Source organism: Hemicordylus capensis, chromosome 5 (assembly GCF_027244095.1).
Source record: "Hemicordylus capensis ecotype Gifberg chromosome 5, rHemCap1.1.pri, whole genome shotgun sequence".
NCBI classification, from domain to species: Eukaryota; Metazoa; Chordata; class Lepidosauria; order Squamata; family Cordylidae; genus Hemicordylus; species Hemicordylus capensis.
Window position 1 is genome coordinate 65,842,397 of NC_069661.1, and position 25,779 is coordinate 65,868,175.

At 43.3% G+C, this 25,779-nt stretch overlaps 1 protein-coding gene across 2 annotated transcripts in view; it reads right to left on the reverse strand.

Annotated features, from left to right (window-relative positions):
- SFRP2 (secreted frizzled related protein 2) overlaps nucleotides 1–7,741 on the reverse strand; it is a 38,244-nt gene extending 30,503 nt beyond the window's left edge. Inside the window, exon 1 of one of the 2 annotated variants that reach the window (XM_053258124.1) lies at nucleotides 7,591–7,741. The gene's annotated coding sequence lies outside the window, so the exon portion shown is untranslated. Of the gene's footprint in view, nucleotides 1–6,402; nucleotides 6,476–7,590 lie in introns of those variants that run through there. The other variant, XM_053258122.1, reaches the window with a different exon arrangement.
- Between the last annotated feature and the right edge of the window lie 18,038 nt (nucleotides 7,742–25,779).

The window sequence follows — 25,779 nt, forward strand, 5'->3', positions numbered from 1 at the left end:
AGACTTACCTACCCAGCCTATAGGCCAGTGTTCCCGCAGATCAGTATGCTCCCTCAATGCAAGAGTTGAGAGGGATCCTCCCAATGGATGTGTGAGGAGACACAAGGAACCAGACTAGAAATATCTTTTATGATTTTACTTAAGGAAATTGATTTGGAGAGGTACAATAGTTATAAGGCAAGCAACGCTAATTCTAATACAAGCAGGTTACCTGGCAGGAGAAGGGAAGAGGGGAAAGGAGGGGGAGCGCAAGAAAAGTTTGTTACCAAAGGTGCAGGGACCAAGAATTGATCAAGGATCAAGAATTGGCCAGATCAAGGTTTCTCCCAGTGGTTGAAGATGCTACGGTTCAATGAACAATGATGTTGGGGTGCAGGGACTCTGCAGGGTTGGAGAGGGAGGAGACACATCTTCTGGACCTGCCCTCTGAAAGTTGTGACTGGAGTCTTCTGGTTTTATATCCTTCTTAGTCCTTGACTGCCCTTGGGGTCAGTCTTCACATCCATCAAAACCTATAGTTGTGACAACTCCGAAGCCACCTTTCTGGGCTTGGCTTTTCAGATGTTCTCCTTTCATCCTCTCATACTGTCAGCAAAGACAGCCTCTTATCTTCCATACCTTGGGATGTTCAGATGAACTGTGGTCACTTTCTCTTAACTCAAGTCTTAAGGACTAACACTAATTGTTAAACAGTCATCCTTTCCAGTCCTTTGGTAATAGAGTCTTTATTAGTCTTTCAAAAATGGGGATTTAAGGAAGGGGGTGGGGAAACAATTATGCTAAATTGCCATATAGAATATATATGCCAGGTGTCCTGAACAAAATACAGTAATACATATATCATAAGTACAAGGTTACAGAATTAAGCTCATTATTTCTCAATCTATGGTGCTAATACATAAAAGTAGGGATGTGCAGAATCGGTTTGTGATTGAAACGGTCTGCCACGAACCAGGCTGGTTCAAGTGGTTTGATCGTGAACCACTTTGAACCCGTTCAAGCAGGTTCATTGTTTTGACTGCCCCATCTGGTCAGTTCAACGAAACTGGTTTGAGGAGCAGCAGTTCAGTCCGAATTTGATTCAAATTCAGACCAAACCACCACAACCAGTCTGTGCACACCCCTACATAAACGTGGCTACCTGGGATATCTGGGACCCTTCTAATCTAGCACTCTCATCATGGTTTTTCTACCTAGCAAGGCCATTCATAAATCCGTCAGCATGTTCAGTGTCTGGTGACCTTGATTTAGCTTAGCTGCTGATACAGTAGTCTTTTTTATTCTCCTTTGAAATGAATGGAAAGGAGCTGCAGTAGTGAAATGGTCAGCTAAGAAATTAGAACAGTAGAAAAGGCCTGTAGAAGCACAATACGTCAGAATGGCAAGATAGCCAAGGAGACTGGAGGTTCATTGTCTGAATGCATGAAGTTGCAGTTCTGTTACCCAACCGCGGCTCTGTTTTTGCCTTTTGAATTTGAACTCTCAGTTTGGAGGTTCTGAAGCTCCATTGTGTCATCTGAATCCTTCGGCCACTGTAACGTGGGTTTCATGAGGACCCCTACTATAAACTGGTCAGCTCAGAGTAGCTCAGTCATGCATCAGTTCTAAGACGTCTGCGTCTTTTGCTGGTTGTCTCTCAGTGAGTATTCCACTTCTGCCATCATCTCACTCCTCCTTTCACTGCTTGGCAACAGGGATGCTGCATCCCTAGAGTTCCTGCACTTAAAAGGGACAGAGCCAGATTGGAATTAGCCTGCTTTCCTTTCCTTGCTTTGGACCTCACATGCTCCTGTGCAAGAAAGGCTTGGAGGAAAAGAATGAGTCTGCAGGAAAGAGTTCATTTCAGTGTTTATGTTAAGGGGACATTAAACCCTACATACAGACAAGCATAAACAGATTTCTGTACACACGCACAATGGCTGCCCCTGTACCAGCACAGAGGAGTCAAAGCTAGGGATGTGCAAACAGGTTTGGAACTGAACCAGTTGGAAGTTGAACCGGTTTGGTTTGAAGGCTCGGGGTTGAGCTGAACCACCTCCAGTTCAGCTCAACTCTGGACCGAACCCCCGCCCTGGCCTGTTTGTGGGGGTTTGTGAACCTTTTTAGGGGAATTAATTTTTTTAAAAAAACCAAAAACAAAAACCGTACCCCCTCTGGGATTTGTGTGTTTCCCCCTGAGGTGGTTGTCCATGGAGTTTCCGCCTCCCCCCGCCAGGCTTCCCTCCTTCATTCTTCAGCCAGTTCAAGCCTTTCCCCCGGCGTGGTGGCCATTTTGGAGGCCACTGCACCTGCACAATGGGCCTCTGCATGCCCTGGGTCAATCTGGATCAATGCCAACATTGAACCGCATTTGCCATTTTGTTACCCACTTACCCATTTTGGAAAGATCCTTTTGGAGCTCCTCACAATCTGTTTTGGATTTCACTACCCTAAATAGTTTGGTGTCATCTGCAAATTTGGCCACCTCGCTGCTTACCCCAACTTCTAGATCATTTATGAATAAAAAATACAGGTCTGAGTACAGATCCATGGGGGACCACACTTTTTACTTCCCTCCATTGTGAAAGTCCTTCATTTATTCCTACCCTTTGTTTCCTGTCCTTCAACCAGTTACCAATCCACACATGTACTTGTTCCCTTATCCCATGACTGCTAAGTTTTCTCAAGGGTCTTTGATGAGGAACTTTGTTGAATGCTTTTTGGAAGTCCAGGTATACTATGTCAGCTGTATCACCTTTATTCACACACCTGTTGACATTCTCAAAGAACTTCAAAGGGTTCGTGAGGCAAGGTTTACCTTTGCAGAAACCATGCCTGTTTTTCTATGTGCTTAACAATTCTATCCTTGAGAATGCTTTCCATCAATTTGCCTGGAACAGACATTAAGCTAACAGGCCTGTAATTTCCCAGATTGCCCCTAGATCCCTTTTTGAAAATTGGTGTTACATTTGCTACTTTCCAGTCTTCTGGTACAGAGCCTGATTGTAAGGATAAGTTATATATATTTTGCAAGGAGGTCATCAGTTTCACATTTGAGTTCTTTAAGGATTCTTGGATGGATGCCACCTGGCTCTGGCGATTTGCTAGTTTTTAATTTTTCCAGACAGTTTAGAACATCAACTCTTTTCACTTCTATCTAACTCATTTCTATAGTCTCTATCCCTGGAAAGCCTGGTTCAGGAACAGGTATATGCTCAGTATCCTCTGCTGTGAAGACATATGCAAATAACTCATTTAGCTTCTCTGCAACCTCCGTATCCTCCTTAATAATCCCTTTCACTCCCTCATTGTCTAACAGTCCAACTGCCTCCCGGGCAGGTTTCCTGATTCTGATGTATATAAATAATTTTTTTGTTATCTCCCTTGATGCTTTTAGCTAAATGTTCCTCTAACTCTCTTTTTGCCTCCCTTATTGTCACCTTGCATTTCTTTTGCCAGAGTTTGTGTTCCTTTCTGTTTTCTTCATTCGGGCAGCCCTTCCAATTTTGGAAGGAAATCATTTAATCATTCAATCTTTATGGCTTCCTTGACTTTACCTGTTAGCCATGCTGGCATCCTCCTGGACTTAGTTGTACCTTTTCTCCTTTTTGGTATACATTCGAACTGGGCTTCTAGTATTGTGGTTTTGAGCAAATTCCATGCATTCTGGAGCGAAGTGACTCTCTTGATTTCCCTTTTTCATTTTTCTTTTCACCATACTCCTCAGTTTGGAGAAGTTTTCTCTTCTGAAATCCAGAGTGTCTGTGTTAGACTTCCTTGGTGATTCTCTCCCTGCATGTATGCTGAATTTGATCGCACGATGGTCACTGTTCCCTAAAGGGTTGATGACACTGACACCACGCACCAGGTCCTGGGTGCCACTCAGGATTAAGTCCAAGGTGAACTTCTCTCTGGTTGGTTCCATGACCAATTGTTCTAGGGCACAGTCATTCAGTGTATCTAGAAATCTGACCTGTCTGTGAATTTACCCTGTCTATGTATGGGTAATTTAAGTTACCCATTATTACTGCCCTGCCTCTTCTCGACGCCTCCCTGATTTCCTTCAGCAACTCCCAGTCACTCTCCACATTTTGATCCAGAGTACGATTGCACGTCCCCAGTAGCACATTTCCTTTCAGGCTTTGCATTGTCGCCCACAGGGTTTCTGTGGAGGACTCCGGTCCTCCTAGGTTTTCTAGCTTATTAGATTCTATCCCTTCTTTAACATACAGTGCTACTCCACCTCCACCTCCGTGCCCCTCCCTGTCCTTTCCTTAGACTTTATATCCAGGGATAACAGTGTCCCACTGGTCCTCACTATTCTACCATGATTCTGTTATGCCCACTATATCTATTTCTGTGTTAGCAACCAAGCACTTCAGCTCCAGCTAAAGGTATACTCTGGAAGGGCATAGGGACATAAAAGAAGCCGTTATGACAGGTGTGTTCTCGATGCATCCCCCTCCCTTGGTCCAGGGAGCTATCATCCAAACCAGGGGCATAACTATATTTGGTCAAGGGGAGACAGTTGTCTGGGGGCTCACTGCCTTGGGGGGTGGCAGAGGAAAGTCACATGACTGACTTCCCCAGCTGCTCACCCACCTGGGCTTCCTTCAGTTGTATTCATCCTCTGAAATTGTTGTGAGTGTTAAGACCTGGAGCTACCAGAACAGCATGTCTTTCTCTAGTACCATTAAATGACTTGCATCATCCACAATTTACAAAACCTTTAAAAAAATAATTTAGGATGATGTTCTATTGTGGCACATAGGAGATAGATACAGTAGATAGATAGATATAAAAATTTTACTATGCTTTTTGTTACCACTATTCAGCCTCATTTAAGATGTCTTTACTTCATGAGCTGAGCTTCAGTGATTGGGGGGGGGGATTTTAAAATCTTATTTCTGGGCCCACTCCAACCTTGCTATGACCCTGGTCCAAACTAACTCATTGCAAGGAATAATTAACTGCAAAAATGGTAGTCATTCTTCAGAGCATTGCTTGCCTTGAAGGAGATTATCAGCTCAAGAAAGTTGCATGGATTAGACATTAAAACTGTCCTCATTTTCTTTGTGCTACAGGCTCTATTTTTTTAAAAAAAGTTTATACACACACACACACACACACACACACATAGAGAGAGAGAGAGATGCAAAAGCCTCGGAGAAATCAGTGAAAACCACAACCAAGGGCAAATGCTGGTCCTGTACTCCTTCAAATAATCATATTACACAATGGATGAATTCCAGCATGCTTCTTTCCTTCAGAGATCTCACTTGACATATTTCTCAAAAGTAAGGCAATAAACACAACAATTGAGTTCCATTCATCTGTGCCTCAGTATAAATATGTTCAGCAATATCTTAATGTACAGTCAAATGGGCTGCAAGCAAACTGAAATTCAAACCAATATTCATGTTTGTTTGAAGATCTTTAAGAAATTGAGGAACGAAGCCAATGTGTCCCTTTTCAGAGAGGCATTCAACATGAGCCATTTTGTTGTCAAGGAAAAGGAAAATATGAACACATGTAATGCACATGAAAGATGTCCATGTCATTATTGTTAGAGTACCTTTGGGATGATGCAAGATAGAAATACAGATAACATTTAAGTTTTATACCAGAACTCTAATATTCAAGACTGCTTTAAGCATTACATGAAGTAGAATTCTAATTAGATTAGTGGTTCAAACATAGGGTCCTTTAAAATCCCACATTTTCTGTTCCACAGAGGACCTTTGGGTCATTGTAAAAATCTGTAGCTTTCTACTATTCAGTATGTTATATATATCTAAAGTGTTAAAGTTTTTCTGATTGGGTATCTATCTATCTATCTTAGGAGATCAAGGCTGCAGTCCTAACAGAGGCTTATCTAGGGAAAATAGCACCTAGGGTAATCACTGAAATTGTGCCCCCTGTCCAAATATCCAACACCCATCTTTCAGATAACTTTACCATAATATCAGCTGAAAAATACAGGTCAAGCTCATTAATCTTTTAATATTTCAAAAACTATTTAGCAGTGGACGTAGCCAGACCAAAAAATGGAGAATTTGGCTTTTCCCAGATATTCTGAAAATAATTAAAAGATATGCAGAGTAAACTGTGTCACTGATTGGAATATATTCTATTATTTCAGAAAGACAGTTAAAATGAGAGAAAGAGAGCAAGAAACTCTCAGTGGGCCTTAATACTAAAGATTTCACACTGATTCAAAAACAAACTCACCATTAATAGCCATATTATTAAGACATCACATTTAACTCACTTATCACAAGACGCAAAGTAAGAGTAAATGAATACAATTCTAGCTCATAAGTTTCAGCTCAGTATTCACAAGCCCTGATTCTCTGTACATAGTGCCAAACTGATATGAGTACAGTGACTTATATTATATTAATTATTTTTTAAAAAAATTACCTGTAGCCACCTCAGGGGCTTCCTAAAGGCTGTGGGGTGTGTGTCTGCAAAGGTTTCTCCTCCCCTGCTGGCCTCTAGGGCCTCGCAGGAACCATTTGAGCATGTGCGGTGGCCATTTTTAATTTTTTTTTTTAATGGCCATTGAAAACAAATTGGCCACTGCACATGCTCAAATGGCCTCTGCAAGGCCTGGCATGGCCTAGGGCCTCACAGAGGCCATTTGAGCATGTGCAGTGGCCATTTTGTTTTCAGTGGCCTTTTTTAAAAAAAAAAAATTTTTTTTAAAAATTGCACCCCCTTCAAGTCGCACCCGGGGCACGTGCCCTGCCTGCCCCACCCTAGATATGCCCCTGAATCCTAAACTTACTTGCAGGGAGTAGGTCCTGTTTAACACAATGAGGTCGTTCACACAATCAAAAACTATGTTCTACTTGGGTTTGGGATCTGAGTGTGCTCCCAGTTTTCAGTTGTGTGGAAGCAAGGTAGGAGGAAAACCTGGGTAGTTTTTCCTCCTACCTTGCTTCCATACAATCACTTCTACCAGGTTTTCCTCCTAGCTTGCTTGCACAAAACCGAAAACTGGGAGCACACACAGCTCCCAAACCCAAGTAGAACACAGTTTTTGACTGCATGAATGACCTCAATGGCTCTTACTTCTGATTAAACATGCACAGGTTTTATTTGTATAAAATATTTTTATACCATCCCTCCAATACAATACTGCTTGGGGCAACTCACAAACATAGGGTTGCTCTGCATGCTTGCAGTCCTAACCAGCACTGCATTCTATGTAGCTGTTGTCTACTTTTCCATTTTACTTGGTAACTAATTCTGTGGCACTTGAATGACTGCAAGCTTATAAGTGAGCTCAGGCAGGCCATCCCAGCCTTGGCTCCCCAGTTGTTGGATTTTCACTCTCATCATCTCCAGCCACAATGGATGATGGGAGTTGTAGTCCAACAACACCTGGGAGTGTTTTTGTTTATTCAGAAGGTTCTTACCCTGCTTTCAATAGACTCAGATGTGGCTTAAAATAAATAATAGTGATAAACATTTATGCTTTGCAATGACGTCTTCTGGTGCTTCATGCATCCTTTTAGATGAGAGAATTTCTACTTTCCATTACTTTGATGTCTGAATGCATGCAACCCGGCCTCGCAACCAAACCACAGGATTCAGTTTACTTACCAAACTGGAATTTGGAGCTGGGATTACTCCTCAGTTTCACTGCTCTAAACCTCTGTTAGGAATGGCCAACGTGTCATCTGCATGCATCCGCCACTATAATTGTAGTTACAGGTTATGCAACTAGTAAGAGGCCAGATTGGAGCAGCACGAACAGCGGTTATGCCCTAGGGTTTACCCAGCATGCCATGGTGTGTCTGACTGAATGCCATACCCCTCTCTGCACACTTCCTACTTTCTCTTCCTGTCAACAGGCACACCAGGCCCTGTTGCTCTTATAATTAAAGGGCCAGCAGCATTACCAGGGGAGCACTGCTTGAAATCTGTATTCATAGCCAGTAATCACACCTCTGCTCTTCCTGGCCAATTGTGAGCAATTTCCTGGAGCTGTGAAACCATGCCCACAGCCTGGCGACAGCATGGCTGTACAAGTGGGTGGAACCAAGCTCGAAGGACCAGACAGAGGGAGGGGAAACTCTAACCTGCCTCTGGAGTTTCCCAAACTGGGAATGGGGGATTGTCTGCGGTGAGATCCCCAGTTTAGAATGTTATCTGCAAACTGCAGTTCTAAGCCAGTTCCTGCGACGCAGCCTTTCTTTTTAGTGCTTCCAAAAATTCACTTTCTAGTTTTGCTATTTCCACCTGAATATCTTGTGGTTTGTCTTCACTAGGAAGTGTCTACAGACTACCTTGTGCTCGCACTTTATCTATGCCTATTATCAGGTGACTTTTGTGAACATGAATCAACATGGCTAGAGAAAGTAAGTGTTTTCAACATGTTCAGCAAATCTACCCAAAGATAATATTTAATTCAAAAATTTCATTCAATATCTATGACTGGGTCCCTGATCTACTTCTGATGAACAATGATAAGATGAGATTTTAAAATATGTGATGAGAAGGGCAGTATATTCTTATCGATGGTGCCCATCTGATTGTTCTTTAGAGATGAATTGGAGAGATATGAAAAATAAAGGAATGACCTCTTGGTGGCGCTTGTGCACAAATATCATTTCTGTGATATTCAGTAAATCCATCTCATTGATTTTCAGTATAGGTTACTGCTTTCTAGATTAGTTTCAGAGTGGCTTTGAGGATTGCATCTTTATGATTAGTTGATCACTTGTCAATGTAACAGAGGCATTTGAGTGTCTAGATTATTCAAAGGAAGGCAACAAATTTGACTGACATTATAGCATATTTAAAAAGCTGCCATCAGGAAGATGGATCATGATTGTTGCTTTTGCCGGGAAGAGATTAGGACAGGAAACCAGGTCCAGGAACAAATATTTATGTGCAACGTCCAACCCCTGATCCAGACCCTTACATAAATTGATTCACCCTTGAATGGAGAAGATCCTGCCATATGTGCATTCCTGTGCATAAGTGACGCCTTTGCCTCCAATGCATGTGCATTGGAGGGTGTGGAATTCCACGTGTATTGGAGTTTAGACACTACAAAGGATTGCTGGATTTGGACACCAACCTCTTATAACAATCTGGCAGAAACATAAGCTGTTCCAAGAAGTCATGGAATCATGTTTCATAAGAATGTTCAAAAAGTGCTGGGATGAACAATTGTCAGATATTTCAAGTATGCTTCAATATCCTGCCATGACAGGTCCAGAATGATGTACTCCCTGTGCTACAATTCTGGATAAGTTGCACAGAATCCTAGTTGTTTCTAACTGTAATAAAATAATGTAATAAAATGGCAAAGTATATCATGTTACTTGTCCAAAATTTTAACTAAAAATATAAAAGAACAGCTAGATAGTAATGGATATTTATCAAGACTAATATTTACTGGAAATATTTTGTTCTGAATTTCACACAATTACATACTTCCTCCTAATGACCACCACTAACATATGGCACTTATTTTGCACTTGTTAGAAATTGGCTTTCAGCCATTATAGCTAAATGGTAAAAAGGGAGTATGGAATGATGGGGAACATTATCGCATTCATGATCTTTTCACAAGCATCCAGAAGCATTTGGTATCCACGACTGGAAAAAGAATACTAGACTCAGTTGAACCTTGGGATGATCCATAAGGCAAATCAAATGTCCTAATTTTTCCTGATAAGGTGTTTCATTATCCTCTAGTGTACTGGATCGAAGTACAAGTTTGAAAATCAGTGGTTTAATGCCAAGGAGCAGTTAACATGGCTGCTGAACTTGACTCTGCCACTTGAGATTATTCTGTTAATAAAACCGACAATCCTTGGCAATATTTAAGGTGACAAAGGCAGGGGGTTATGAAAAACATGAAAACATGAAAAACATGCATCATGCTTTCATTACTTCTTTGTGAAGCATATATAGTAAATGTTCTGAACATGAGACGATTTCATGCAGTATTACTCAAATGAGATAATATCCAAGAAGATTAAATGATTTTTATTGTTTAACATGCAAAACGATAACTCACATATAATGGATGTTGTTTCCTCAGAGTTCGTTGGTGAGATCATTCAGATTGATAATGCTTGAACATTAAACCCATTAGGTTAAACGACCATTGTTTTCAGCCAGGTTCAGGTGAGGATTAAAGGTCTCTTTCTCTCTTTCCAAGAGACGGCATTTCCCCCACTGCCGGTAGGATCAGCAAGGAGAAGGCAAAAGAGGAGCCAGTGCTCTCAGACTGAGACAGCCCTACTAAGCTATTCCTTATACATTGATTCTACATAGGCTGTACTAGCTGTTCTCTGCTTACCAGGGGCGTAGCAAGGTTGGAGTGGGCCCAGAGACAAGATTTTAAAATGCCCCCCGCCCCACTGAAGCTCAGCTCATGAAGTAAAGAAATCTTAAATGAGGCTGAATAGTGGTAACAAAAAGCATAGTATAAAGCATATATATAAACCTATGTGCCACAATAGAACATCTTCCTGAATTATTTTTAAAAAGGTTTTGTAAATTGTGGACGATGCAAGTCATTTAATGGTACTAGAGAAAGGTATGCTGTTCTGGTAGCTCCAGGTCTTAACACTCACATCAATTTCGGCGGATGAATACAACTGAAGGAAGCCCGGGCAGTGTGTGGCTGGGGGAGTCAGTCATGTGACTTGCCTCTGGGGGGCCCCCAAGGCAGTGGGCCCCCAGACAACTGTCTCCCCTTGCCGTATTATAGTTACGCCCCTGCTGCTTACATGATCAACATGGCTTCTGGTTCATCTAATAATATAGACGAAGTCATTTTTCTAGAGTTACATACACCAAAAGGAAATCTAACAATTTTAACCTGACTTGCTACTTGCAGGCATAGTAAACCCGTGATGCTGCTGAGGCAGCACATTGAACTGTCAGGAAGTTTGAGCTGGGATACTATCAATATGCTGATGACAACCAGATCTATTTCTCCATACAAACTTCATCAGGAAATGGCATATCGCCTCGCCTTCCGGGAGGCGATATTGGGCTGGATGAGGGGTAACAGGCTGAGGTTGAATCCAAACAAGACAGAGGTACTATCTGTAGGGGGATGGGATCTGAGAGATGGTTTAGATCTGCCTGTTCTGGATGGGGCTACACTCCTGCTAAAAGATCAGGTTTGTGGTCTGGGAGTGCTCCTGGATCCAAAACTCTCCCTGGTTTCTCAGGTTGAGGCTGTGGCCAGGAGTGCTTTTTATCAGCTTCGGCTGATACTCCAGATATGTCCATTTCTGGAGACACATGACTTTAAAATGGTGGTACATATGCTGGTAACCTCTAGGCTTGACTACTGTAATGCACTCTACCTTTGCAAGTATTCCGTAAACTACAATTGGTACAGAATACAGCAACCAGATTAGTCTCTGGGTTTACCTGAAGGGACCACATAACACCGATTCTAAAAGAACTGCACTGGCTTCCGATATGTTTCCCAACAAAATACAAAATGCTGGTTATTACCTATAAAGCCCTTAACGGCTTAGGTCCAGGGTTCTTAAGAGAGTGCCTTCACTGTCGTGAACCCTGTTACCTATTAAGATCATCTGGAGAGGTCAGCTACGGTTGCCGCCAACTCAGTTGGTGGCAACTCGGGACTGGGCCTTCGCTGTGGCTGCCCCACAGAGCTCCACCTGCTCCACCTGCTGCTACCACCACCACAGGCCTGCTTGGCTCACCACCACACACCCCAACCACACACATGGCAACTAGAATTATTTAAGTTTTCAATGCTGTGGGGCGGTGGTGGCATGATTCTGGGGAGGCCCTCCATGGGAGGTCTTTGAAAAATGCAGGTTCCCTGGACTTTTACTCTTACTGTAATAGACTGTTTAACGTTATCTTTACTTTTGGGCATTTCATTTATATTAATCCAAAGAACTTTTTAAAGGGTAGTTTCCTGAAGGCTACACATGAGCATAACTTTTTATTCCCTGAGATGAAAATCTTGATCAAACAAAGTAGGGAATAAGGACTGGCCATTTGAATTTTTGCCCCTCTTGCAGATGGTTATTTAAAGAAGAACCTTTTATAAAAGACTACTCTTGATTAGGGATTATTAAGCTTGTAAAACAATGTCTTACAATCATTTTTTTTCAAACAGCTGTGGAGGAGCTTAATAAGATCTCTCAGCAAATAGATAAGTTTGAGTGCAAAGATATCTTTAGATCAGGAGGTGTCTCAGACTGATTTAGGGACTTATGTCCAGATGGTTCTGGATGAGGAAATACAATCTGAACAATGCAACACATTTCTGCAGGTTAACTGTGTTGACAATCAACGTCATGTACCAGATTTTGGAGTTGAGCACATGGTTGGTTTACAAGTGGCAAAGAATATGCGTTTAATACTGTTTACCGCTGAATTTCTCTCTAACAGAATCAAACAGAGATGGGCACCGACCTTTTGGTACCTGCCCTCTTGCGTATTTAGAAGAAGGTGGATATTTTTGTTTTTAGATTCAAAATAAGTTTTGGCTGTATGATTTTTCTTTTTTTGAACTTATAGGCGGCTCTGACTATTGGACTGACTGATTGACAAAAAATCTTTTTCATTTTTTGGTTTATAATGTAGTTGATTTCTGACTGTCTCAGGCAGTTTCTTCGTTACGCACCTTTTTATGATACACAATCTTATCTTTTTATGTTTATCTTTTTAAAGATAATAATTTTAAGATTCCCTCTTTTCCTTTTTCTCTCCCCCTGCCTCTTTTTTAGAATGTATTCACTAAAGAAAAACTGCACTGAAGTAATTATTTAATGTCTGTTGGTTGAAACTCAGTTTGATATCTGCAAGAATACATAAACCAGTCCTAAATTTGATTGCTATTACATGACCAATTCTTACGGTATAGACAGTAAATCTGTATTTTTTCAATTGTAATTTACCACAGTATATAGAAGCTTAGAGATGTCTTCTATCTTTCTGATTCAATTTCCCCCCTTGCCTTTTGTATTCTCTGTATAGAAATTAATAAAATCTTGATTAAAAAGAAAAAGAAAATGCAGGTTCCCCTTTTAATTTTTTTTTTTTTTTAAAAACACGTTTAACTTTCTTTTTAAAAAACTTGCGGCAGGGATCTGGGCTGGGGGAGCGGGCTCTGAAGCCCTTCAGGTCTGGGCACCAAAATTACCTAGGTGCGCCCCTGTCCTTAAGTGCTTATAATTTCTTTCATTGTGCTTGCGCAACTAGTATGGACGTCAGGCACTGTGTTGGAACTGACATCAGATGGCATGTAAGTTCTTTCCTTGGTGATTAATTTATGATGACCCATGATTCACACATGCAAGTTATTATTTAATTCTACAGTCAATTACTGTTAAACATGAACATCTGAAATAGCCTTATGCCAAAAATGGTTATCAGTATCTTGTAACGCATCCCTTGAAGACTACAGCAACTGGAAGAATTGATATAAAATTCAAAAGTCACCTGTTTAGAGACTGTCATTTGAATAACAATGTTTATATAGCATTATGTAGCTCCTGATATATCTACATATACAACTGTGAAAAAGAAAGTCTTGACATCATTGACAGGCTTATCTGTCTGTCTGTCTTCATGTGCATCATAGTCTAGATAAAATTCATCTAATCTGTGACTCCTGCAGTGTGCATGGCTAGAAATGCAGTGCAGTTATTCAGCTACAATGAGCATGTGCACACATGCAAACACACATAATTGTTGCAATTATGCAAACACACGATACTTGCAGAGCTACAAATACGGATAGCAATGTTGCATTGTGTCTGTGTGCTCCCCCAAGAGCTGGCCAGAAATATAGTTGCTCCGGAATAATAATCACATGTGGTCTGAAGGACAGGCATTGGGGGCCATGCTTCTCTAACTGGCACTCCTTCTTTGGAAAGATTAGCATGAAGATTGTATCTGCATCAGTTTCTAACTATAATGTAAAAGCAGCCAGAGTTTAGATTTGGCAAACCCTTATACATTTCCTGTGAAATGTATACACATACATTTCACTAGACATCAGGGCACAACTAAACCAAGCCCTGATTTCTAAGAGACTAGACAGCACTTGCTTCAATTGCTAGTATATTTTTGACTCTCTGTGTGTGTGTTGTGCATGCACACACTTACACATGTGTAGAATCAATAGCCAGGAATATGTATTTGAGTGTTGGGAAATTTATTTTCCCCTTGAAGCATTTGTTAGATCTATTATGTGAGAAGTTCATTACCGATATAATATAAATTTTGTCAGGGCCCAGTGAATAACTTGCAAGCAAACCTCCCTCTCTTAATGTGTGTTTGCCATATGACAGTGGGCCAGCTTTTACTGTTCAAGGCATCACCAATATAGCTGTTTATTTTCTGAACCTGGAGGAGATCCAGTAGGATTTGGTTTTATGGGGTTTAATGTAAAGGTGTTGTATTTCATGAGATGAAATCATAACACAGTGGGTTTGCAAGAATTCTGAAAGATTATTTTTTCAGAGGGCTGGCAAGCACTGTTCCCTTGAGAATTACGTGTCTAAAAGAGAAATATAGATCTTCTTTCATTGGATTGCAATGATAACTAATCCTTAATCCTTCCTAGATGTGCAGTTAGAATGTATGCAGCAGGTGATGGTTTAAATTCCATAATGCTGAACAATATCGTCCTATTCCTTAATCAGTGTTTCAGTGTTTTTTCTGTTACCGCTGGGGCACCTTCATGAGATTTTATGGCCTGGAACCCTCCTCTTACAAAAAATTGTGAAGCCAGACTTGTTCTGTTGAAATTGGAAAATAAGATTGATTCTTTCTTATCGTGTTTTTATGAAATTGGATGGCAAATTGGTTTGATGGATGGCATAATAAGATGGTGGATGAGGCACAGCTTGGGATGCCTCTGGGCACCATATCTTAAGAAGGACATTGTAGAACTGGAAGAGGACAGGTCTATCAGTGGCTACTAGTCTGAGGCATACAGGCCACCTCCAGTCTCAGAGGCAACTTGCAGGCAAGATGCCTCTAATTACCATTTGCAGGGGAGTTACAGCAGGAGAGAGGGCATGCCCTCAGATCTTGCCTGTGGGCTTCCCAGAAGCATCTAATGGGTCACTGTGCAAAACAGGATGCTGGACTAGATGAGCCTTGGGTCTGACCCAGCAGGGCTGTTCTTATGTTCTCTGTACCCTGATAAATCCATCTTGCATGCCTGAAGGCCTCTCCCAGTACAAAGGGATGATATTCTCACTGTCCCCTCAACATGGTAGAGACCTTGGAGCAATCAACCAATCATCTTTATTACAGTCCAAGACCAGCATAAGATAGAACAGTAGAGCATGATCCAAGAACAAATTATCAAACAGTAAATCATATTACTTAAAAATTACTACTCTAGTATTATGATGCTATATTATAATGCTATAAAGCTGCTACCCTTACAAAAGAGGGTAGCTCTAGCTCTAGCAGAGCTATAGGAGAGGAGAGCTGGTCTTGTGGTAGCAAGCATGACTTGTCCCCTTAGCTAAGCAGAGTCCACCCTGGTTGTATATGAATGGGAGATTAGAAGTATGAGCACTGTAAGATGTTCCTCTCAGGGGATGGAGCCGCTCTGGGAAGAGCAGGTTTTAAGTTTCCTCCCTGGCATCTCCAAGATAAGGCTGAGAGAGATTCCTGCCTGCAACCTTGGAGAAGTCGCAGCCAGTCTGTGAAGACAATACTGAGCATGATACTTTTCTCTACTCTATGGTGAGCAGACCTCATTTTTTTGACTAGATTTAATTCCAGATTTCCTGCTGCGGTGGCCCCCTGTTACTTCTTATGAAGTTAAGCAACTGATTTTACAGCTAAAGAATGGAAAATCCCCAGGTAACGATTATATTCCTCCTGATCTACTGAAGTCCCACATTGATTGGTGGGCTCCAGTGCTGGCCTCTTTATTCACATACATAGATCAGACGGCCCAATTTCCAAATGACTGGGGTCAGGCTTAGTGCCCATCCACAATAAGGGAAGCAGGGACGAGCCAGCAAATTACAGACCAATAAGCCTTCTTAATGTAATTAGCAAATTGTACGCTAAACATCTGTGCATTAAATTTTGCTCCTGGTTGGAGACAGAAGGCTTACTGGAGGAAGAGCAAGGTGGCTTCAGGTGTGACAGGTCAGTTATGGACCACTGTTTAGTCTTACAGTATCTAATTGATAAATCTTACAGTATCTAATTGATAAATATGTTCGTATTCGTAACATCTGGTTATTAACCACTCCAAGTCTAAAATTGTTTGCTTTAATAATAGAGTTAGGAATTTCACTTGGTCCATTGATGGTCAGCAAATTGAGCAAGTGAAACAATCCAAATATCTCAGAGTGGTATTTCAACATAATGGTAAGAAATCTGCCCATGTCAGTTCGATCCTTGAAATGGCAAAATGAAGCACGGCAGCCATTTTGAAGTTCTATCGTCTTCAAGGGGGCAAATACATACCTTCCGCCATCAAATTGTTTTTGCTAAAACCATAGCACAACTACTGTATTGTGCTCAGTTCTAGAAAGGACCCAGGCTGGTTTTCTTAGAGCTCTATTTGGCACTCCTAGATGTATTGCCAATGCGGTGATAGGCTGGGTTACCAAAGGTAGAGACTAGGGCCTAGATATTAATGATTTACTTCTGGCTGAAACTCCATCTTCGGCCAGTAGGGCTTATACCCAAGTTTCTTTCAGTTGTACCGCAGCCGTCCTGGTGTCTGAGGATAACCAACAAACTTCTTATCGTTGGCTTATCCCCTGATTCCCTGCTGGAAATGGGTTTAGTGAGTGCTAAAAGAGCGGTTCGCCAGCGATGGGAGGACACTGAACTTCAAAATGAGATGGCTTGTCTGCCCATTCTTTACAGATCTTTAAAGACAAGGGTGGATTTTTAACCTGTATCATATTTGTCTTCCATCACTTCTCCCAAGATTCGCTGGGCTTTCTCGAGAGCCCGATTTAATGTCTTTCCGTCAGCCCTGCTTATTGGATGCCTTTGGATGCCTGACTGTGCCTGTGTGACTCTGGTGAAGCTGAAACTGTAGATGATGTTTTGAAGAATCGTAGGTTTTATATGGATGTCAGTCGTCGGTTAATTTTACCTTTACTAACCAGTGCTCTGGGACAGTCTGAAGACTGGTTAGTTAAGTTTTTGCTTTCTGATAATGACACAGGTATCTCATGCACAGTAGCAAAATTTTGTTATATAGTTACTAGAGTGTGCAGCTTCAAGATTGACACAAAAGATGTTTGAGTTGTTTACAAGATAAAGCTGTGTCATTTTTATTGCTATGTATTAGATATGTTGTTTTGTTGTGCCTTGGTCTATGATGGTAAAGAAATTTGACTTTGACTTTGACTTTGATTGAGCTAAGCTTCATCTCATGTGTCCAGTAATGTCATCACTTAATGCTACACTGGAAACCTTGAAGGATGATAAAGTCAAATAAAAACTAAACTGATTCAGGATCAGAAAAGGGTTTAGGTGGAGTGAGGCTTAATAGAACTATTTCTTTCCTATGCAACCAGAAAGACAGAAAACTAAAACAACAACAAAAAACCCCTGCTCTTGTCCACATAATAAGAGTTTTAAAAACTTTCCTATCACTGGGTTATAACACACATTGAAAGTTTGATGTCCATGAATAAAGTATTTCCCAAATGAATGACATTAAATACAAAACAAGCTTGATGTTTTAAAAATGTATGATGGGTAATTTAAGATTATGAAGGGCAATTTAAGGGTAATTTATGAACTGTATATGAGAGAATCAAAACTACAGAGCAGACAGAGAGAATGTCACAGAGGATGACATAGAGATCCTGAATAAGGATCCTGTTCTGGTAAAATATTGGTGAGGATACACTGTGTGTCACTGGTTTTTTGTTTGTTTGTTGCTCAAAGAAAGAGGATGTGTGGAGTTGAAGGAAAAAGCTTGATGAAATAATATTGGCCTTTTAATACAATGGGATGATCCAACCAATAGTAAGTACTTAAGGTTTGCAGTCCGAGTTTGGGTGGAGCAGAGGGGGTTTGGGGCTGGCTGTGCCAAACTTTCCGGAGAGGGATCAAAATACCACTCATTCTTTATCAGTGTTCCTAGGAGAGCCCATTTCTCATTCACTGGAAAGAGGATGTACAGTTTACGTGAATGTTGAAAGAGCAGTGTGTTCAGCTCTTCCGTACAGAGACACTGGGCTCACGCTCAGAGACACTCACGATCCGTGAGACCCGGTTTGTTGCAGTGAGCGGGAAGAGTGGGCTAAGCCCGCTCCCCCTACTCATGAGCAGGGAGCCCTGGGCGGCTGGATTGGCCGCCCACATGGTTGCTGGCTCTGAGAAGGAGACAGTGGGGCCTGGGGGGAACGGCAGCCACGCAGGGCATACTGGGGAGACCCCTGGAGTCGGGAGGCGGCTCTTTGCCTCCCCTCCAGGGACCTCCTCGTGAGTAGGCACAGCGCGAAGCGACACCGTGGCTACTCACGATTTCCAAAACCAGGTTTGCGGAATGCTCGCTCCACAAACCTGGTTTTGGGGCAGGGGTTCTTGAGCGGGTTACCCGCTCTAGAACCATGGGCTCACAGCAGAGCCCGGTGGTTCTGACGATCTGCAAAAATCGGGCTAGGCTCTCCTAGCCTGATTTTTGCAGATTGTCAGAATAGCCCCATTGTGTTTGCTCTATATCTCCTAAAGTCCAGTCCTCCCTCCCTCCCTCCCTCCCGCCCCTCTCACACACACACACCTTGGCTTGCATATTACAGAAAATGCCATCATAACATTTCAGTGAGGCACTGTGTATATGGTTTTTAATTTAAAAAATGTGTGAAAGTCTGTAAAAACGTATCTCAGCTTCTAAAATATTCGAACATTCATATTTCATTTGCAAAATACTTCAAATCCCATTTTCCTTGCAAACCACACTGGTGATTCAGACTGAAGAATGCTGTAAACTCTTTGTCTAGAAGGTTGTCTTTTAGGCTTCTGTTTTAATTATTGCTCTTCTTGTGTGCAAGCTTTTCTGAACTAGTCACAGTGGTCTCTTATAAATCATGTGAACTAGTCACCCTGTGCCATTACTAGCACTGCACAGTGACTCAAGGTTTGTCAGAACCCTTTTTAGAAATCTTCAATACATATAAAATTCTGTGGAGACAGCTGTTATATTTCTTCTCTCACCCTCCAGTTTTCCTGACTATGGACAATGCAACTGGGTGTAGCTATTTTTAACTTTTAATTTGCCTCGTATGTCCCCTTACCTTTTGTTTACATGTAATTTATTCTAATATGAAAAGTGATGGGCAATTCATTCAACCCTGAAAACAAAAAGATGTTACAAGCTGAACTAAAACTTGGCAGTTGCATACAGATCTGTAGCTGGAGGGGGGCAATGGAGAACCAGTAGGACCATCCCCCAAATTTTTCTGTGCTCCCCCTAAAGTTTTTACAAACAAATACTGTGTAAACTGCTGTAGTACAATGTAATGGAGAGCAACTAAGGTGGTAAAACCTGCCCGCCCCACTTCTTTGTGCCTTGCCCCACAATAGTCCTTGTTGCACATATAAGCTATCTGTGCCAAAGCCCACCAACCCAAGTATACATTTGGGCTGCAGGGTCACTGATGGTAGCAGGGTGGGGGTGGGGTGGGAGGAAGCTTTAGATGATTTGGATGTTAAGGAGAAATTACAGAAGAAGGAGCAGTAGGCATAAGGTTGAGTGCATTGCAGTAGTCTGGAGGTTAACAACATATTTACCACAGTTCTGAGGTCATTAATCTCAAGAAATGGATGCAGCTGGCATTTATTTATTTCATTTCATTTCATTTCTATACTACCCCATCTGGCTCTGGGTGGTGCACAACAAATAAAAAACAAAGACAAACACCATTTAAAACAAGCTACTTAAAATGATGTAAAAACAAATGTAAAACAACTCAGAATCATTTAAAACCAATTAAAATACTTAAAAGCTATTTAAAAACCTTGAAAGGCCCGACTAAACAAGTAAGTCTTTCGGGCTCTCTTGAAAGCCAACAACAATTCCAAACTACGGATATCTGTCGGGAGTGCATTCTACAGAACAGGAGCAGCTACAGAGAAGGCCCAGCTCTGAGATGCCACAAGACGTGCCAGTGGCAACTGGATACGGACCTCTCGAGAAGACCTCAGCGTATGATGGGGATCATACAAAAGAAAGTGCTCTCTGAGGTAACCTGGACCTAAGTCAGGTTACCTTCCGTAGATAAAGCCCTGCAGCAAAGGGAGAGACCACCTGCTTCCCAGACAACCCCCAGAGTGAGAGACTGGTGTTGGCTGTCTGCTGCTGTGGCTATTGAGTAACTGCCTGCGGGGGGGGAGGGTGAGACCATCTGCCAGCCCCCGCCTGACCTGTGGGCTTGTGGCCTCTGGCAGCAGCTGCTTTGCAGGACTGGGGCCCTGGAGTGACTCAGCAGTCCCTGCTTTCCACTTGACCTTGGAGGCCATCTCTGGCCCTATAAAGGACATTGCCTGTGGTGGCGGGCCTGTCACCAACCCTTGGGGGGAACCACTTCGGGGGACAGTGAGGGCGAGGGCCAGGTCTCTTCGTCCATTTACTAAAGGGGTTTCTGTTTAAATTTGTCCTGGGTTGGGCTCTTTTATAATGTGTCTGGGCTTACCTGGAGATGGAGAGACAGGGGGCGTGTCCACTGACTGTGGGGCGGCCATTCCGGTCGTGGTGGGGAACAGAAGAAGTAACGTCGGCAGGTCAGTGGGCCATTACAAGGGAAGGGGACATAGAAATTTAATAGCTGTTTCCCCTTCCGACTGTCCTGCCAGCTCTTTGACCTTGGGGAGCAGTACCGACCACCCTTGGAACCTCACCTTGCTCCTCTGTAATGCCAGGTTGGTCCAGAACAAATCAGAAACCACCTATGATTTGATTCTGGATGAAGGCGCCAACCTGGTATGTATTACAGAGACCTGGCTGGGAGAGGCTGGGGGCCCAGTGTGGTTCTGGCTTCTCCCTCCAGGGTACTCTGTTGAGAAGCAGGTGAGGGACTGGGGTGAGGAGGTGGAGTGGCTGTGGTCTATAAGAATAATATCTCCCTTACCAGGATCCTTGTTGGAGTGTCAGACCATATCGAATGTGTGTACTTACATTTGGGGACCAGGAATAGACTGGAGCTTCTGTTGGTGTACTGATCACCCCGCTGCTCAACAGAGTCCCTAACTGAGCTGATGGACTTGGTCTTGGGTTTGGTGTTGGAGCCCCCTAGGCTTGTGGTGCTTTGGGTCTTCAATGTTCATTTTGGGACCAATTTGTCCGGGACAACTCAGGAGTTCATAGCGGCCATGATGACTATGGGCCTTTCTCAAGTGGTCTCGGGACTGATGCACATTGCAGGTCACACACTTGATTTGGTCTTTCACTCTGATCAGGGTGGTGTTCCGTGGGTGGGGACTCCTGTGATTCGCCCATTCTCATGGATGGACCACCATCTGGTTAAGGTTGGACTCACAGTCACACCCCACCTTCGCAGGGGCGAGGGACCTATTAGGATGGTCCACCCGAGAAGGTTATTGGATCCTATAGGATTTCAAGAAGCCTTGGAGGGATTTAGTGTTGGCTCTGCTGGCGATCCTGTTGATGCCCTGGTGGAGAACTGGAACAGCAGACTCACTGGAGCAGTAGACATGATTGCTCCTAAGCGTCCTCTCCAACCTGCTTCAAAATTGGCCTCTTAATATACGGAAGAAATAAGGGGGCACAAGCGGCAAGGTAGACGACTGGAGTGCAGGTGGAGGAAAACTCGGCTTGAATCCGACAGATTGCAACATAGAGCTCATTTGAAGATCTATGCTCAGGCAATACATGTGACAAAGAAGCGATTCTTTTCTGCCCGTATTGCATTCACAAGTTCACGTCTGTCGGAGTTGTTCAGGGTTGTGAGAGGGCTAGTATGTGCCCCTCCTCCCTTGAATCAGAATTTGGAACCATCGATTACTCGCTGTGATGTGTTTAATGAATTATTTGTGGAAAAAATCTCTCGTATTCGGGCCAACTTAGATTCCATCTCCACAATTACTTCAGTGTCTGATGTGGAAGTGTCCAGTGACTCCTCTTATGTGGTTAGGTTGGATCAGTTCCAGTTTGTGACTCCTGAGGATGTGGACAAGCTGATTGGAATGGTGCGGCCCACCACCTGTCCTCTTGACCCTTGTCCAACATGGCTTATACTATCTGGCAGGGGGGTTGTTGTAGAAGCCCTGGTAGAGATTATAAATGCATCTCTGAGGGAAGGCAGGATGCCTCCTAGTCTTAAGGAGACAATTATTAGACTGCTTCTGAAGAAGCCTACCTTGGATCCCTCAGAGCTGAGTAACTACAGGCCTGTCTCCAACCTTCTGTGGCTGGGCAAGGTAATTGAGAGGGTGGTGGCTTCCCAGCTCCAGACAGTCTTGGATGAAACTGATTATTTAGACCCATTTCAAACTGGCTTCCGTGCTGGCTATGAGGTGGAGACTGCCTTGGTCAGCCTGGTGGATGATCTCCAACAGGGAATTAACAGAGGAAGTGTGACTCTGTTGGTCCTTTTGGACTTCTCGGTGGCTTTCGATACTATCGACCATAGTATTCTTCTGGAGCATCTGAGGGGGTTGGGGGTGAGAGGTACTGTTCTGCAGTGGTTCTGCTCCTACCTCTCGGGCAGGTTCCAGATGGTGTCCCTTGGAGACTGTTCTTCAAAATCTGAACTTTTGTATGGTGTCCCTCAGGGCTTCGTATTGTCTCCAATGTTGTTTAACATCTACACGAAACCGCTGGGAGAGATCATCAGGAGATTTGGTACAGGGTGTTACCAGTATGCTGATGACACACAAATCTATTTCTCTATGTCAGCATCATGGGGAGAGGGCATAACCTCCCTAAATGCCTGCCTGGGGTCAGTAATGGGCTGGATGAGGGATAACAAACTGAGACTGGATCCAGATAAGATGGAGGTACTCATTGTGGGGGTTGAAACTCTGGAGACTATTTTGATCTGGCTGTTCTGGATGGGGTCACACTTCCCCAGAAGGAACAGGTACGCAGTTTGGGGTTGCTTCTGGATCCAAGTCTCTCCCTGGTGTCCCAGGTTGAGGCAGTGGCCAGAGGTGCCTTCTATCAGCTCCGGCTGATACGCCAGCTGCATCCGTTTTTTGAGATAGATGACCTCCAAACAGTGGTACATTTGCTAGTAACCTCCAGACTGGATTACTGTAATGCGCTCTATGTGGGGCTGCCCTTGTACGTAGTCTGGAAACTACATTTGGTTCAGAATGCGGCAGCCAGTTTGGTCTCTGGGTCATCTAGGAGAGACTATATTACCCCTGTATTGCAGGAATTACACTGGCTGCCAATATGTTTCCGGGCAAAATACAAGGTGTTATAACCTATAAAGCCCTAAACATCTTGGGCCCTAGGTATTTAAGAGAACATCTTCTTCGTTTTGAACCCCACTGCCCATTGAGATCATCAGGAGAGGTCCGTCTGCATTTGCCACCAGCTCATCTCGTGGCCACTCAGGGACGGGCCTTCTCTGTTGCTGCCCCGAGGCTTTGGAATGCGCTCCCTAGTGAAATAAGCTCTAGTGAAATAGAGCCTCCCCATCTCTGACAATTTTTTAAAAGTCTTAAAAAGACACATCTGTTCACCCAGGCTTTTAACTGATACTGTTTTGATTGTTTTTAATGTTGTTTTAGAGCATTGTTTTAAAAATTTAATTGTTGTGTTTTAAATTTCTTGTTTTTGTTTTTAACTAATGTTTTAATGTTGTTTTTATCTGTTGTAAACCACCCAGAGACATAAATTTTGGGCAGTATAAAAATATGTTAGTTGAATGAATGAATGAATGAATAAATAAATAAATAAATCAGCCAGCCAGCCAGCCAGCCAGCCATTCAGGGCTTTAAAGGTAATAACCAGCACTTTGTATTTTGTCTGGAAACATATCAGCAGCCAATGCAAATGCTTAAGAACAGGTATAATATGGTCTCTCTGGGTTACCCCAGAGACCAGTCTGGCTGCCGCATTTTGGACTAACTGAAGTTTCCAAACTACATACAAAGGCAGCCCCACATAGAGTGCATTGCAATAGTCCAACATGGAAGTTAATAGCTGATGCACCACTGTTTCAAGATTGTTATCTTCAAGGAAAGGACGCAGCTGTCGAAACAACCAAAGTTGGTGGAAAGTGCTCCTAGCCATAGCCTCCAACTGGGATACCAGGGAGTGGGCTAGATCCAAGAGCACTCTCAGGCTGCATATTGTTCCTTCTGGAGGAGTGTAACCCTATCCAGCACAGGAAGATCTAGCTTATCCCTCAAATTCTGGTCCCCCACAATGAGTACCTCCAACTTGCCAAAGTGGATAGAAAGAACTTTTGGCCACTGCCTCAGCCCGAGACACTGGAGAGTTTTGGATCCAGAAGCATTCCCAGACTGCATACTTGTTTCTTCTGGTCACACTTCTGGATGGGGAAGTGAGACCCCATCCAACACAGACAGATCATACCTGACACCTGAGTTCCGACCCTGCACAATAAGTACCTCTGTCTTATTTGGATGCATTCTCAGTCTGTTATCCCTCATTCAGCCCATCACAGACTCCAGGCAGGTATTTAGGAAGGTTGTGCCTTCTCCTGATGATGTTGACATGGAGTGTCAGATTTGGGTGTCATCAGCATACTGATACCCTGCATTGATTATCTCTCCCAAAGGTTTCATGTAGATGTTAAAAAGCATTGGAAATAGTATAGAGCCCTGGGAGACACCATATAAAAGTACATGTTTTGAAGAACAACGGTCTCCAAGTGACACCATCTGGAAACTGCCTGAGAGGTAGGAGTGGAATCACCACAAAGCAGTGCCTCCCGCCCCCAACCCCCTCAGATGCTCCAGAATGCTACTATAGCCGATAGTTTTGAAAGACACTGAGAGATCCAAAAGGACCAACAGAGTCACACTCCCTCTGTCAATTTCCCATTAGAGATCATCCATCAGGCTGACCAAGGCAGTCTCCATCCCACAGCCCACCCAAAAACCAGTTTGAAATGGGTCAAGATAATCAGTTTCCGCTAAGACTGTCTGGAGCTGGGAGACTAGAATGGGAGACTAGAAGTGTGAGCTCTGTAAGATATTCCCTTTGGGGATGAAGCCGCTCTGGGAAGAGCAGAAGGTTTCAAGTTCCCTCCCTGGCTTCTCCAAGATAGGGCTGAGAGAGATTCCTGCCTGCAACCTTGGAGAAGCCGCTGCCAGTCTGTGAAGACAATACTGAGCTAGATAGACCAATGGCCAGACTCAGTATATGGCAACTTCCTTGGCATGGGCTTCTGGGGAGGGGGCAAAGGAGACAGTTGCCCCCAGGGGTGCACCTAGGTGATTTTGGTGCCCGGTCCAACCTTTCACTGAGGGCCCCCCTACTTTGGGGGGCCTCCTGCAGTGAACCTTTTTGTTTTTTGTTTTATAAATCAAAGCTGCCACATGGCCGAGGGGTGGTTGCCGGGGTGTGTGTGAGCTGAGCAGTAGACCTCCTCGCCATCCCCGGCGGCCATGGCAATGGCAGTGGTGGGGGATCAACCGCTGGGCACATCCTCTTGGCCCAGTGGCTGTCGTGAACTGCAAGGCGTGCCTGTGCAGTTCAGAGGAAGATCACCCCAAGCCTGTGACATCACTGGTCCAAATGTGAAAAAACAAAAAACAGATGACTGAGGGCGCCTTCCCTGGCAGGCAGATTGCCTGCCCAGACAATTGTCAGCAACTGCCAAC